Source organism: Carassius carassius, chromosome 17, assembly GCF_963082965.1.
Source record: "Carassius carassius chromosome 17, fCarCar2.1, whole genome shotgun sequence".
NCBI classification, from domain to species: domain Eukaryota; kingdom Metazoa; phylum Chordata; class Actinopteri; order Cypriniformes; family Cyprinidae; genus Carassius; species Carassius carassius.
In genome coordinates, this window is record NC_081771.1 from 10,289,252 (window position 1) to 10,303,852 (window position 14,601).

Here is a 14,601-nt window from a genome sequence, read left to right on the forward strand (position 1 = left end):
TGATATCATGGTATTTGGATTTTTTTTTTTTTGAGAAGAAATGAAAACTTGACAAACAAGTAAATTTACAAGAAAACATACAAATGTGGAATGGAAGAAGAAACTGAAAACTAAAATGTTATTGACGGTTTCCACATCGCATTTCAATGCCAAGCATGACAACTCTTTCCTTTTTCCTTTTTTCAGACTTTCCTGCTTGCTTCATTTCTTATAACACACAGACAAATAAAAAGAGAACCCAATACATATAGGGCATGATGAATATAATACCCTTTAGAAAGACACAGACAATGCGTTACGAATGACAACTTATTGTCAGATGGCAGCCAAATGATTTATCATAAAAGCTATACACAGGATAGGTGAGTCAGTGTGTGTATTTATTTTTCCTTTTATTTACATTTATGAGTTTTACCTGAAGACACAAAACTGAAATTCTGAAAGATAATTGAAGTCAGCCAAAGATGAAAAACTTTCTAGGGACAAGTTTCTAAATCATAGGGACACCAGTTGTGTGCTTAAGAATATTTGTGCTAGATTTAGAGTATATTTCTAATGATTGACCTTTACAGTGTCTAGGATCTCTTTGATGTTTTGTGTGATGTGATTGTTTAGTGGCTGTGTAGACGTGACCAGTCACGCCACTTCTCTCACTTATAACATAATTATGACGTTGCAGTATCACAGGTCTCAAGATCCGGCAAAATAAAGAATACAGAATCCTGAAAGTTGACCTTGGAATATGCCTTTTGTCGGCCTAACATCAAATTGTCTTTAAATTTGCTCATTAATCAGAGATCAGAAGGCGTCAGAGCCGAACACTAAATATAGAACACATTAAACAGAGAATTACTTGTTGTTTGTGAATCAGATCAACCTTTATTTAAGTTCTTTCTTCAAGGGCATGAGGACAAAACAGGATTTTAGCTTGAGGACTTTACAGTATTTTAGTCTCTTAATAAAGTTATTTTTAAATTTAGTTTCAAACACATGCAAAGTACTTTCATAAGGTTTTGAAAACCTTTCTATTTTCAAGAAAAGATTGAATTTATTTTAAATATTTTTAACTGAAATATTCATTCATTAATTGTTTTTGGTGACAACATTTACTTTGATTTGTCAGACAAACCTTTTACAAATAATTAAAAGAAGTCTAGCAGTTTTGCGAAGATGTTTTTTTTATCATGAAATAAAGTAGAGTTGTATTCAAGTCAGTTTATGTATGAACAGCATTTTTATATATTTTTATAAGACAAGGTGTATGTTGTCAAAACTGTTCAAACTTGTGTAAGGTATACGCAATTGGTCCAAAAAAGGTATCCAATGGTGGCTGAAGGTTTTGTGTTTGGTCTTTTTAGTGTGCAAACAAAGTCAGAGAGACATGGAAACAAGTTCTTTTATGTTAATACACTGTGTGTGTGTCTATTGTCCATATATCAGATCAAAGTGTCTGAGGTTCTTCAAATCTTACACTTGAAACTCAACTACTCATTCTTCGAAACCTGATTTCCTGTTTCCGTACACATATTTTCCTAACTCATAATCAATGTTACAAAAAATCTATACTGATGTTAAATCACCAAACCAACAGTATAATCGTCTTTCTATTAAATAATCAGTTATTTAAATAGTAAATAATGCAAGGCACATGTTTCAAATCTCTCTTGTTGCTTAATGTTAAATAATGCAAGCTACAGTTGCCTTCTGATGTATCTCTGATCAATCTGATGGTCACGTAGTCATTTTTTCACCTCTATACAGCTTAGTGTTTACAAACTACTCTCTCTCTCTCCCTCGCTCTCTCTCACCCACGCACATACGATCATGAGTCAGAGTTTCCGTGTTTCATATCCCTTTACCCTGGCCCCAGGGGCGTCGGACTGTGGGTAAAACCAGTACTGATTACCAGGGCCCCAATGGAAGAGAGGGCCCTTGAAAAGTCTGGAATATATGGGGGGGGGGGGGGGGGGCATTAGGACTATTTATTAGGGCCCCGGGATCTTGTGCAGCGCCCCTGCCTGGCCCTAACCCTAAATCTACCCCTAACACAAAACTGTCTGCTATTTTAGATTTTCAAAAAAAAAAACGTTGCAGTGCCACCCCTAATATATATATATATACAGTACAGACCAAAAGTTTAGACACACCTTCTCATTCAAAGAGTTTTCTTTATTTTCATGACTATGAAAATTGTAGAGTCACACTGAAGGCATCAAAACTATTAATTAACACATGTGGAATTATATACATAACAAAAAAGTGTGAAACAACTGAAAATATGTCATATTGTAGGTTCTTCAAAGTAGCCACCTTTTGCTTTGATTACTGGTTTGCACACTCTTGGCATTCTCTTGATGAGCTTCAAGAGGTAGTCACCATCCGGTTTGCGTTTAGTTGGACCATCATTTATTTTTCAACCGGACAATGACCCCAAACACACCTCCAGGCTGTGTAAGGGCTATTTGACCAAGAAGGAGAGTGATGGGGTGCTGCGCCAGATGACCTGGCCTCCACAGTCACCGGACCTGAAGCCAATCGAGACTGGTTTGGGGTGAGCTGGACCACAGAGTGAAGGCAAAAGGGCCAACAAGTGCTAAGGATCTCTGGGAACTCCTTCAAGACTGTTGGAAGACCATTTCAGGTGACTACCTCTTGAAGCTCATCAAGAGAATGCCAAGAGTGTGCAAACCAGTAATCAAAGCAAAAGGTGGCTACTTTGAAGAAACTACAATATGACATATTTTCAGTTGTTTCACACTTTTTTTATGTATATAATTCCACATGTGTTAATTCATTGTTTTGATGCCTTCAGTGTGAATCTACAATTTTCATAGTCATGAAAATAAAGAAAACATGAAAATAAAGAAGGTGTGTCCAAACTTTTGGTCTGTACTGTGTGTGTATATATATATATATATATATATATATATATATATATATATATATATATATATTAGGGGTGGCACGGTTCAACTTTTTCACGGTTTGGTTTGTTTCACGGTTTTAGAGTCACGGTTTTCGGTACAGTTCGGTATGTGCTATGTTTATGGAAAAACTATACTTTCTAATTAAAAAAAAATATTCTATCCAACTACAAGCAACAACACAAATAAATACAATAGAGTAAAGATACAACAATGGACTGTATAAATTCAAGATTATTCTTTATTAAAGTTATAAAAGCTTTTTAATTAAGAGCAGGGAGTGATTTCTTTGTTGTTGCTGTTCCAACCACCTGCTGTTCGATTAATATAAAGACTGTCACTTTAAGAGAATGCACTGATAGTACAGTAGGCCTACGTTCAGCCGGCTATGTCTGCTGTAGGATACTTACCAAAACGGGCATTTTGACAATTTTTGTGTGAATTTGTCCATTTAAACACAATACTTCAGAGAGAGCTTAATATTTGCGCTCGATCTGAGGCGCGAGTTTGCGCGCTTCGGGTGAGCGCATTCACAAATCTTCTCACTGCGCGCGCGAGCTTGCGTCCTTTGGCTTTAGTTTAGTTTAAATGAGTTTAGTTTAAATACATATTAACGTGTGCTGTATGGCGTTATTACCCTGTCAAATGTCAAGAGCGCATAATTGTAGCAGCTCAAGCTGGATGGGAGGAGGAACCTCTGAAGCTCCTGTATCGCAAGGGACTCAACTCGGACCTCCAGGGAGAGCTGGCGTGCCGCGACGACGGTAAATCCTTGAATCAAATTATGGAGCTCGCCATCTGCCTCGACAACTTGATTCGCTCCCGACCCACACCTCTAAGGTCCAGTTTCTTTGAGTGTGCTTCCCCCAGCATGGAGTCGGAGCCCATGCAGATTGATTATACACGCGTCTCTACGGCGGAGTGGGAGAGGAGACGCCGTAATCATCTCTGCATGTATTGCAGAGAGGCGGGACATCTGAGAGCTACCTGTCCGGTTAATCCAGCGCTCAAGAATTCTGCTGCGGTGAGTTCTAATCACTCTTCTAAATTATTCTCTGTGGATAGTTCTTTGAAGTTTAACGGACAAACTTTAAACGTAAAAGCCTTGATTGATTCTGGAGCTGCTGGAAGTTTTATCGACCTTGCATTTGCCAAAACTCATCATGTTTCTCTCCTTACATGTGAGTCTGGTGTGACCGTGGAAGCACTGGATGGACTCCCCCTGGGGTCTGGAGAGGTGCAATACACCACGCAACCCCTCACGCTCAGCTTCGGGACACAGCATTCTAAAATTATCCAGTTTTTCACGATTCACTCGCCTGGGCATCCAATAATCTTGGGGATTCCATGGCTAGAGAGACATAACCTTCCAGATTTCCTGGTCAGACGGGAAAATATCCCGGTGGTCCGCATTCTGTCAGATCAACTGTATGGCTGCTGTCCCAGGTTCTGAACTCCACAGCGCTTCCCTCAATGGAGTGGATTTTCAGAGGATTTCCCCCGAATACCACGATCTAGCTCTGGCTTTCAGCGAAACCGAGGCCTCTCATCTTCCGGCTCACCGTGCTGGCGACTGTGCCATTGAGCTTTTGCCTGGGGCTGTACCTCCACGCGGAAGAGTTTATCCGCTGTCACAACCTGAAACAGAAGCCATGAGGGCATACATTGACGAACAGCTGGCTAAAGGTTTCATTACTACCTCTACATCTCCGGCTTCCGCCGGATTCTTTTTCGTTAAGAAGAAGGATGGGGGCCTTCGGCTGTGCATCGACTATCGTGGTCTTAATGAAGTGACAGTGAAGTACTGCTATCCTCTCCCGTTAGTCCCAGCAGCCCTGGAGATGCTTCGTACTGCCCGCTACTTTACCAAGCTGGACTTAAGGAACGCATACAACCTAATTCGCATACGGAGTGGTGATGAGTGGAAAACTGCGTTTTCTACTACATCCGGGCACTACGAATATCGGGTAATGCCTTTCGGCCTGTCAAACAGTCCTTAAGTTTTTCAAGCCTTTATAAATGAAATTTTCCGGGACATGTTACATCAGAGAGTTATTGTCTACATTGATGACATTTTGATTTATTCTGATTCCCTTGAGGAGCATGTCCAAGATGTTCGTGCGGTCCTCAAGCGCCTGATTGATAACCAGCTCTATGCCAAGCTCTCCAAGTGCGAGTTCCACCAGACACGTATCTCCTTTCTGGGCTATATTTTCAGTGCGGACGAAGTTTTGATGGATGACAGCAGGGTCAAAGCCGTGGTGAAGTGGCCCCAACCTTCCTCTGTTAAGGAGCGGCAACGCTTTTCGGGCTTCGTCAACTTTTACCGCAGATTCATCCGCAACTTCAGTGTAATTGCATCTCCCCTCACATCTCTGCTTCAAGGAGGGGGTAAATATTAATATATAATTAGTATAAATACGCCCTGTCCCGACAGTTTGATGGTCCCAGTGAAGAATCCAAGCCTGAACCCATGACTACCCCTGCACTAATCGTGGCTCCTGTCCAGTGGGACATAATCTCTGCGATCACGGCGTCTCTAAGTAATCATCCCGCTCCACCAGAATGTCCCGCTGACTGTCTCTTTGTTCCGTCTGGGCTCCGCCACCGTGTGCTTCAGTGGGTTCATTGCACCCCTAGCACGGGTCATCCTGGTATCGCGGCCACCATACAGTTGGTTTCCAATCTCTTTTGGTGGGCTTCACTCCAGTCTGATGTCATAAAGTTTATTCATGCTCCGTTTGTAACACTGTGAAATCCTCCCATCTCAAACCCGCTGGATTATTACAACCTCTGCCAGTACCACAGCATCCCTCGTCGCACATCGCAGTGGATTTTGTTACGGATCTGCCTCCATCCCAGGGGTTTACGACCATCCTCTCCGTGGTGGACCGCTTCTCTAAGTCCTGCCGTTTTATACCCCTGACTGGCCTGCCCACGGCCTTACAGACAGCCGAGGCTCTTCTCAACCAAGTGTTCCGTCTCTTTGGTCTGCCCGAAGACATTGTCACTGACCGCGGGCCCCAGTTTACCTCCCGTGTCTGGAGAGAGTTGTGTTCCAAACTCAATATCAATGTCAGTTTAACTTCTGGTTACCATCCCCAGGCCAATGGGCAGGCTGAACGTCTAAACCAGGATTTGATTCGATTTCTAAGAACTTACTGCCACCAGAATCAACAGGACTGGAGTCGCTTTCTGGCCAGGGCGGAGTATGCCCAGAATTCCCTGTTAAAGCCTGCCACTGGTCATAACGCCTTTTCAATGCGTTTTAGGTTCCCAGCCTCCCCTCTTCCCGTGGGCCAGGGAGCCATCCGACCTCCCAGCAGTAGATGCATGGCTCCGGCGCAGCGAGGCCACCTGGGATGCTGCTCACGTTCACTTGCAGCGCGCCATTCGCCCGTTACCAGCATCAGGCAGATCGGAGGAGGCGTGGGGGTCCCAGGTACCGACCCGGCCAGTGGGTGTGGCTCTCTGCACGAGATCTCCGTCTCAAGCTCTCGAGCAGGAAACTATCTCCTCATTTCGTCGGGCCATTTAAGATTCTGCATCAGATAACACCAGTTTCTTTTCGTTTGGCTCTCCCTGCTCACTACAAGATCTCACCCACATTTCATGTGTCCCTTTTCAGACCCGCTGTTGCCCCCAGGAGAGAGAGGAGCCGGGAGGAGGTCGCTCCTGTGCAGATTCCCTCCATTGAGGTGGATGGCGCGGAGGCTTTCCGGGTGCGAGAGGTCCTGGACTCCAGACCTCACGGTGGGGCGTTGCAGTACCTTATCGACTGGGAGGGGTACGGTCCCGAGGAGCGTTCCTGGGTCAGGTCTCAGGACATCCTGGATCCCACATTAACTGCTGCTTTTCACCGAGACCACCCAGATCGACCTGCTCCAAGACCCCGTGGTAGACCCCGCCGTCGGCCAGGTCCTCGCTTCCGGAGCCGCTCGCAGGGGGGGGCTCTGTCACGGAACGCTCGACAACGCCTCCTCCTGGTTTCACCAGATCCCTCTCTCCTGCATATTAGGACTGTTTTTCCTATTACCCACGGAACGCTCGACAACGCCTCCTCCTGGTTTCACCAGATCCCTCTCTCCTGCGTATTAGGACTGCTTTTCCTATTACCCACCTCTGCTCATTATCTCCTGATTAATCTCCTTATCATTGCATGATTATCACCTGTGTACCCTCAGCTCCCCTTTATCTGGACTGCTCTGCTGATCGTTCATTTGTGAAGTCTTGATTTACCCAAACTTTGCCTCTAGCTTGTTTCTCGTGTTTGTTCTTGTGATTTTGACTCGGACTCTAATCTGGTTTGTGAACCTAAGCTGCCAGCCCTTTGACCCACGCCTGTTTGAGTTACGATTCTTGGATTGCCCTTATCTGTGTGCTGTTTTGTGTAATTTATACTGGCCTTGCCTGGTCTCCTTGAGTTCTATGACTGTCTATCTCTGCTGGCTTACCTGTGTTAATAAAATACTGCAGATGGATCCGACCGCCTCAGCCTCTTCGTCACACAAACCATATATTACACAGATGCTTTGTCAGATTTAAGTTGAACCGCGGTCCGAGCGTTCGGTTCACCTTACACGGTTCGGGTTTTTTTCAGCGAATCGTACCGCCCTTATATATATATATATATATATATATATATATATATATATATATATATATATATATATATATACAGTACAGACCAAAAGTTTGGAAACATTACTATTTAACATTACATAACATTACTATTACATTACTATACTTACTAAAAATGTAATATTGTGATATATTATAACAATTTAAAATAATTGTTTTTAAATGTATTATACTTTAAATTATGATTTATTTCTGTGATTATTTATCATTATCACATGATCCTTTAGAAATCATTCTTATATGATGATTCATTATCAAAGTTAGAAACAGCCATCATAACGTAAGTTACCTGAACCAAACACACACTTTATGAACATTTTGGTTATAACATTAAATAAATCCTTTTACTGTATAATTATTTAATTATATTTAGTTCTTAATTTCAGAAATTGCACACATATAGAAATCTATAAATCTACTGTACCAAATGATTTACTGATTAACAATTAACACCAGCTGGATTCAATTCAACACAAATTTGACTGATGATACACATTTAACTGAATAAGAAGATATGCAAAGCATTATGAAAAGCAGATTAAAAATAGTAATGAATAGTGATGAACATTACACATTTTGAGGATTTTTCTGTCTCAAGAATACTGTAAATTGCTTTGGATAAAAGTATTTGCTAAATTACTACTTGCTTAGCAACTAGAGCATGAATGATGTCCATTTATTATGAAGGATCCACTGAAGTAACAAGAATAGTTCAGTTAAATGTAGAAGTAAATACACACCAGATCCAGAGAAGACTGTGTCTTTATAAACTAAAGTATATAACAACACATATCCAAATAGTAATCATTGTAATTACTAGCAAGTACCAACAAAATTCTGTTAATTAAATTTATCTGCCTTCAGTTATTTGCCATTCTTACTAAAATAAATCAGAAATGTTGTAATGTATTTAGGTACAGAGTAAGTTCAAAATATTAAGACTTAGATCTTGTGCAAAAATTCAGTTCAGAAGTAAACTTTTTTAAGCAATACTTTACTCGTGTCACTGTGGTACATTTGCGATGACGCAAGTTGGAAGCAGTTACAATCAGAAAGGAATTTCAGAATTTCAAAACAACAAGTCATCATGCGGAAGAAATCCCTTAAACAAGTATCTCAGGAACATCAAATCATTGCAAGGACAAGGATGCAAAAAGACATTACAAACATATCAAGAATATGTGATGTAACATCAGACAGTGTAATCATGTACCATGTTAATATGCATAGTCATGTGTACAAACCGGTTACTATTTGTGGAAAGGTTAGAGATAAGTTAAGCAATGTTTATACTAATGTTCAGTTGGGGTCATAAGATTAAAATGTCATGAGGTGTTGTGTAATTCCTTATAGAGTGGTGATCTTTTGTAAAATCTTAATCTTTTGTGATTAAAGAGCTCATTGTACCATGAAAATGTTGCTTTGTGATGTCAGTTAAATGACACTGAACGCTCTTCGGACAGAAGAGTGAGCACTTCATGAAAAACAAGTTTTGAAGCATTTAGCCATGAATCATTTTCACTGACACTAACTGTAAAATAATACCCTTAAAGCCATTTCAGAACTTCCCAGTGTTGGGAAGGTTACTTTGGGAATGTAATAAGTTACAGATTACAAGTTACTCTATTTAAAATGTAATAATAGTGTAACTACTTCAACTACTTTATTAATGTAATTTTTGTTAAATTCATTGTTGATTACATTTTTACATTTGTAACAAATGTTTTCAACTGTTTAATCACTTTGAAACATTTAAAGCATGCAGGGTTAACACTTGAATTAAGATTATAAATAGATTTTAAAGCAGAGCCACCACAAAATCAGACTTTAGAACATCATCTTTGAGATTGTTCTGAAGTTAAAGGGGTGGTTGATTGCGATTACACCTTTGTAATGTTAATTAGTGGGTAATGTTGCTGTTTAAGCATAAACAATATCTGCAATATTACGAAACTGAAAGTTCAGTGCAAATGGAGATATCTTTTTTTTTTATTCTGGCAGTTTAATGCCTTCAAAAACAGCTGTAGGGACTACAACAAGTTACTTCCCGGGTTTGTGACGTAACATGCCCAGATAAACCCCGCCCTCGGGAAAAAGCTGCAAATTCATATATATGAATGACGATTCTGTCTTCTAACAATTCTAATGGATTCACAAGTTTCAAAATCAATGTTCTAAAGCAGCGGTTTTTAATACTGTTCCACACGTCCCCCAGCTCTGCACTCTCTCTCTCTCTCTGTCTCTCTCTCTCTCAATAACTGTTCCAATTATACACTTATTTTCATATAGCTATGAGAAACGTTAAACATGGACGCACGTGCCGTTGCCATACTGTATTAAAGCTTTAATCAGGATAAAACCGTAAAAAAAATCTATACTAAAAGCAAACATAAGCATTTACAAATAACAGCATATCTAAAAGTATGAGACAACAACAAACAAAAAACATAGGCCTACAGTACCATTAAAAGCTGTGCTTTCAAAGGTTCTGTAAGATCCTCTTCAGTAATATCCTCTGCTTCTCAATCGGGCTCAAACTGATTTAGCGATATTAATTATGCCTTTGTTTACAAAACAACTGGAGGACATGTCAGAGAGCTGCACGGGTCCGATTTTGTAAATCCGCACCCGCCCGTACCCGCAGTGCTTAAAACCGCATCCGACCCATTTTCCGACAGCAGCACTAATTAAAATCCGCACCCGACCCGACCCGCTTAAAATAGAACCGGCACCCGAAATCAAATCAGTTAAGCCAATCACATTAGACACACTTTTTTCTAATTTTATTGCCAGGTCATACAGAAGTTATTTATGGAAAACTATTTTTAAAAGATATTCGTTTTTTATACATTTTATCTTAATTTTAATCAATGTTTTATCAATCAATTGCCCGTATTTAATAAATAAGAAGCAAATATATAGCAGACAATGTAATAACCTTAGTGTAATTGACAGAATTACTAAAAAATATTTTGCTACCTAAAAGTTAAATATTTTTTTGTGTCATGCATGCATACATGTCTATTTCCCTCATATTAAATATAAAACACATGTGGACTGATATTTTTCCAATGTCTGGACTCCTTTATAAATGGAGTATATAAACAGATGTTTCAATATATTGGTATTAAATGCATTTTCTGAGAGTTTATATTTCACGTTTTTACTGCAAATGTCGAAATACGTGCTCTTTGGTCCATCAGTGCTTGAGTCACTGATCATATTAGAATAAAATATATCATATTAAAATACAAAATTGACTGATTTATGAATGTATATGCATAGTTCTCATCAGTCGGAAATACTGATAAACGCTTTCATTTGTTGTATTTTTGATCCTGAAAGAAAACAGAACAACAAAAGAGCGAATCATACCACCGTCTGGGGTTGTGCTTCAAAGTCGAACGCACCCATTTTTAAATCGTTCACAGCTGAACATCGCGAGAGGCGGATCTGTGCCAGAGCGCACATGTGAATGAGCTGTACAAAGTCATTTTCAGATGCAATTTAAAAAAAAAAAAAACAACAACCATGGATAGCCTAGATTAGGCCCATATTCAAAAATGTGTTAGCAATCGAATGAAATATCTGATATTCCGATTGTCAAATACATGCAAGTGGAAGTGTATTGTTGTTTAAACACCTTTATAATGATCGCGATGCGCGATATAATTTTATGACACAAATTTTGAAATAGGCTTAAATCAAACACATTTTAATTCAGATTCTGTATATATATATATATATATATATATATATATATATATATATATATATATATATATATATAGCTATATAAACGGAAAACAAAAACAACGGAAAAAAAACAGCTGGCTGATATTTTACGTCTGTTAATGACTCATGCAGCCGTTCGCGCGGTTGTGATTTTTTTAAAAGTGGAACGTAGGCCTATTTTTACATTTGCACGTTACTGTTTTGAACCCATGTTTAGATCCGTGTTTCCCCTGTGTCCGACCCGACCTGCACCCGTATCCGACACAGTTGGGTATTTTTCACCCGTTTCAGCCAAATTTGCAGGTCACCCGGGTACCCGAACCCGTGCAGGACTCTAGGACATGTCACTGAGGTGAGGGGTGGGACGTTTAGATGCGCACTAGAGGCAGTTTAGCCAATCACAACACACTGGGCTAGCTAACCAATCAGACCCCTGCCTATTTCTGATGGAGGGGCTTCATAAAAGCAAGAAATGATCAGCGCGTCTCTCAGTAAAGGTACAGAGCGGTGTGGAATAAAAAGTAAATTAATGTTTTTTTTTTTTATTAATCATTAACACATGTTAGACTGCACCCCATATACACAATCAAGCATAGAAAAAAATTATGAACCAACCCTTTAAATATAGATTTAAAATCATAAGATATAGTTTAATCTTTATGATTCTGTTTTTGAAATCAAATCTCTGCATAGCTATGATAGGAAACACTGGCATCTAACAATGCCTTGCAAAAAACTTATGATGCAATTTCAGGTTTTCCATTCTCTTTGGAGTGTCACAAGCTGTTTGTGAATAGAAAAGATCCCTAAAGTTGCACAGACTAAAGTCTTAAACCCCAAAAAATATTCTTTATAGAAGTTAAGACTCATCCACATCCTCTGAAAATGCCTTGTTTAAACACGCCCCCACATGTCACTGTGGGGGAAGATTTGCATAACACACCCAAATGTTCACCCAAAAAAAAAAGAATGTGCAACTTTTATTCTCGCTGTAGTATTGTTGTTGCCGCCATGTTTTGGAGACGCTGTGTTTCATTGTGAAAGCGAAACTACTTTGTTTGGTCTTCCAAAGGAGGACATAACTAGAAATCATTGGTTAAGTTGTATTTATAACACTGTTCCAGAACAATTTAAACCAAATATTCAGATGTGTGCAACACAGACTGTTTCCTAGTAGCCTACAATGCCAGTGTTCTGACAAATAATGCTGACTCACAGCCTGTAAGTATGTTTTCATATGTAAAGGATTTGCCACTGATGATTCAAACCCGAGTTTTGAGCAGTGTAGAGTAGAATAATCTATTGTTATTATAAGTACACGTAAAATGTGTAACAAGGACACCTTAAAATAAAGTGTAACCCATTAAATTATGTTATTCTGTTACATGTAACTAGTTACTGCTCAACACTGAGAACACATATATACATTCATAATAAGATATTCTTTATATCACCAGAAGAATATAAATAAAAAATTAAAAAAATGCTTAGATGTTTTAATCTGCATCGAAGTCCTGATCATCCTGTTCAGCTTTATTTTGCGATAAATACTGGTGTGGGCAACTAAAATAAACATGGACATATTTTGGACAAATATTCATTTGAGTTCAAAGTATTCTCCAGTTTTACCTCTATATTATTTAAAAAATTCTGGTATGAAAAAAAATCTTTACAATCAGTGTTGGGTAGATTACTTTCAAATTGTAAACCCATATGTTGTAAACCCCTTTTTATATTGTTATAAAAAAAAGCAAAGAGATAGATTAGTTCCTTGCCAATTTATATTGAGGAGACCATGTTTTATACCTAACTTGAGAAGTACAGTATTTTTCCCCAAATTCAGAAGTATGGTTTTCACATTTAAAATTTTTTAAAATTTACTCTTTTTCTAATTTACTCTAATTTAACTTAATAGTACTTCATAATGGGAATCTTTATACTTAATCCAGATTACATTTGATCTGTTATTACCCATCACTGATTACAATATGAAAACTATTAACCTAGCAACACGATAAACACTACAACAATATTTAGGCCTACTGTATTATTAATACAAAGTCTTCTGTTTTTTTTTTCTTACATTTGATGAGACCCAAGATGGTGCATCTGCATTGGTGCACCAAACAAATAGGTCCCTTCTTCTGGGTTTCTTTCTTCTGTTGAACACAATTAAGAAATGATAAAGAATGTTGGTAACCAAACAGTTGACGACCATAGTATTTTTTCCTCATATACTGTCACGGTTCGTGAATGCACCGTCTCCAGCTGTAGTCATGTTATGTCATGTTGATTGGTTCATGTGGGTGTTGCCACTGATCGCCTGATCAGCGGCAGGTGCATCTCATTCCAACCGCCTATTTAACGCCCTGTCTTTCGTCTCCTGTTTGTCAGATCGTTGTTTGAGGTCCTAGTGTTGATGTCTGTTCGTGCTCCTGTGTTCCTGTCCTTGCTCAGTTTCCTGTTTCGGTCTTCATTGGATATTCACAGTCACTCACGGATTATCACCGCCGATCACCGATCTACCATCACCGCCATCGCTACCAACGCACTCAAATCACCTACCCACCTGTCTGTGCTGCCATCGTGGTTCCTGCGTCACTCACCAGCATTCATCCATCAATTAAAATGCTCATAGGTTAAAATGCTCATAGTGTGAAAAAAAAATATGCTTTATGTTGAATTGATTATATTCACCCTATAATAATAATAATTAATATAATAATTTTGTCACCATAGGTCATAAAGCTTTTCAAATCCTGTTACTGAGTCAACATTGTTGCCTCTAATGATTACTAGAATTATTTTTTCCATTGAGATGCTTGCTACTTCCTTATAGAACATGACCTCATCCTAAATTATGTGCTGGCTTTCTAAAAAGTACCTCCCATTCTAAGTAAGCCATTAACTTTTTCCCCATACTTTAAAAGCTATTGAAGTGAAAAATCCTGTTAGTAGCAGTCCTCTGTGGCCTTTGGTTTAAGGGTTGATTGTTAGTGAGATGTTATGTGCAAGAGCTGTCTTGTAGTGATGATTTATTATATCCTTGTTCATTACTTTGAAATTTAATACAGATATATACTGATATAATACTCATATATATAGCCTATTGAAGTTTAACTGAAGTTTAGTTTTTCAATAAGCACAAGTTTTATGAAATGTTTAATAATGGTAGGACTACACAAAATTTTTTTTCTAAACATTTTAATTATTTTAATTGTGAATATTATTGTTCGAAAATGAAAGTGTAAAAAAGTCAAATAGTAATGTCGCTTACAGATGTAGTAAAATGTGTTTTTGG

The 14,601-nt window shown here is 38.7% G+C and overlaps 1 protein-coding gene across 1 annotated transcript in view; it reads right to left on the reverse strand.

Annotated features, from left to right (window-relative positions):
• gpr84 (G protein-coupled receptor 84) overlaps window positions 1-14,601 on the reverse strand; it is a 187,338-nt gene that overhangs the window by 35,779 nt on the left and 136,958 nt on the right. The gene's annotated exons all lie outside the window — the stretch shown is intronic.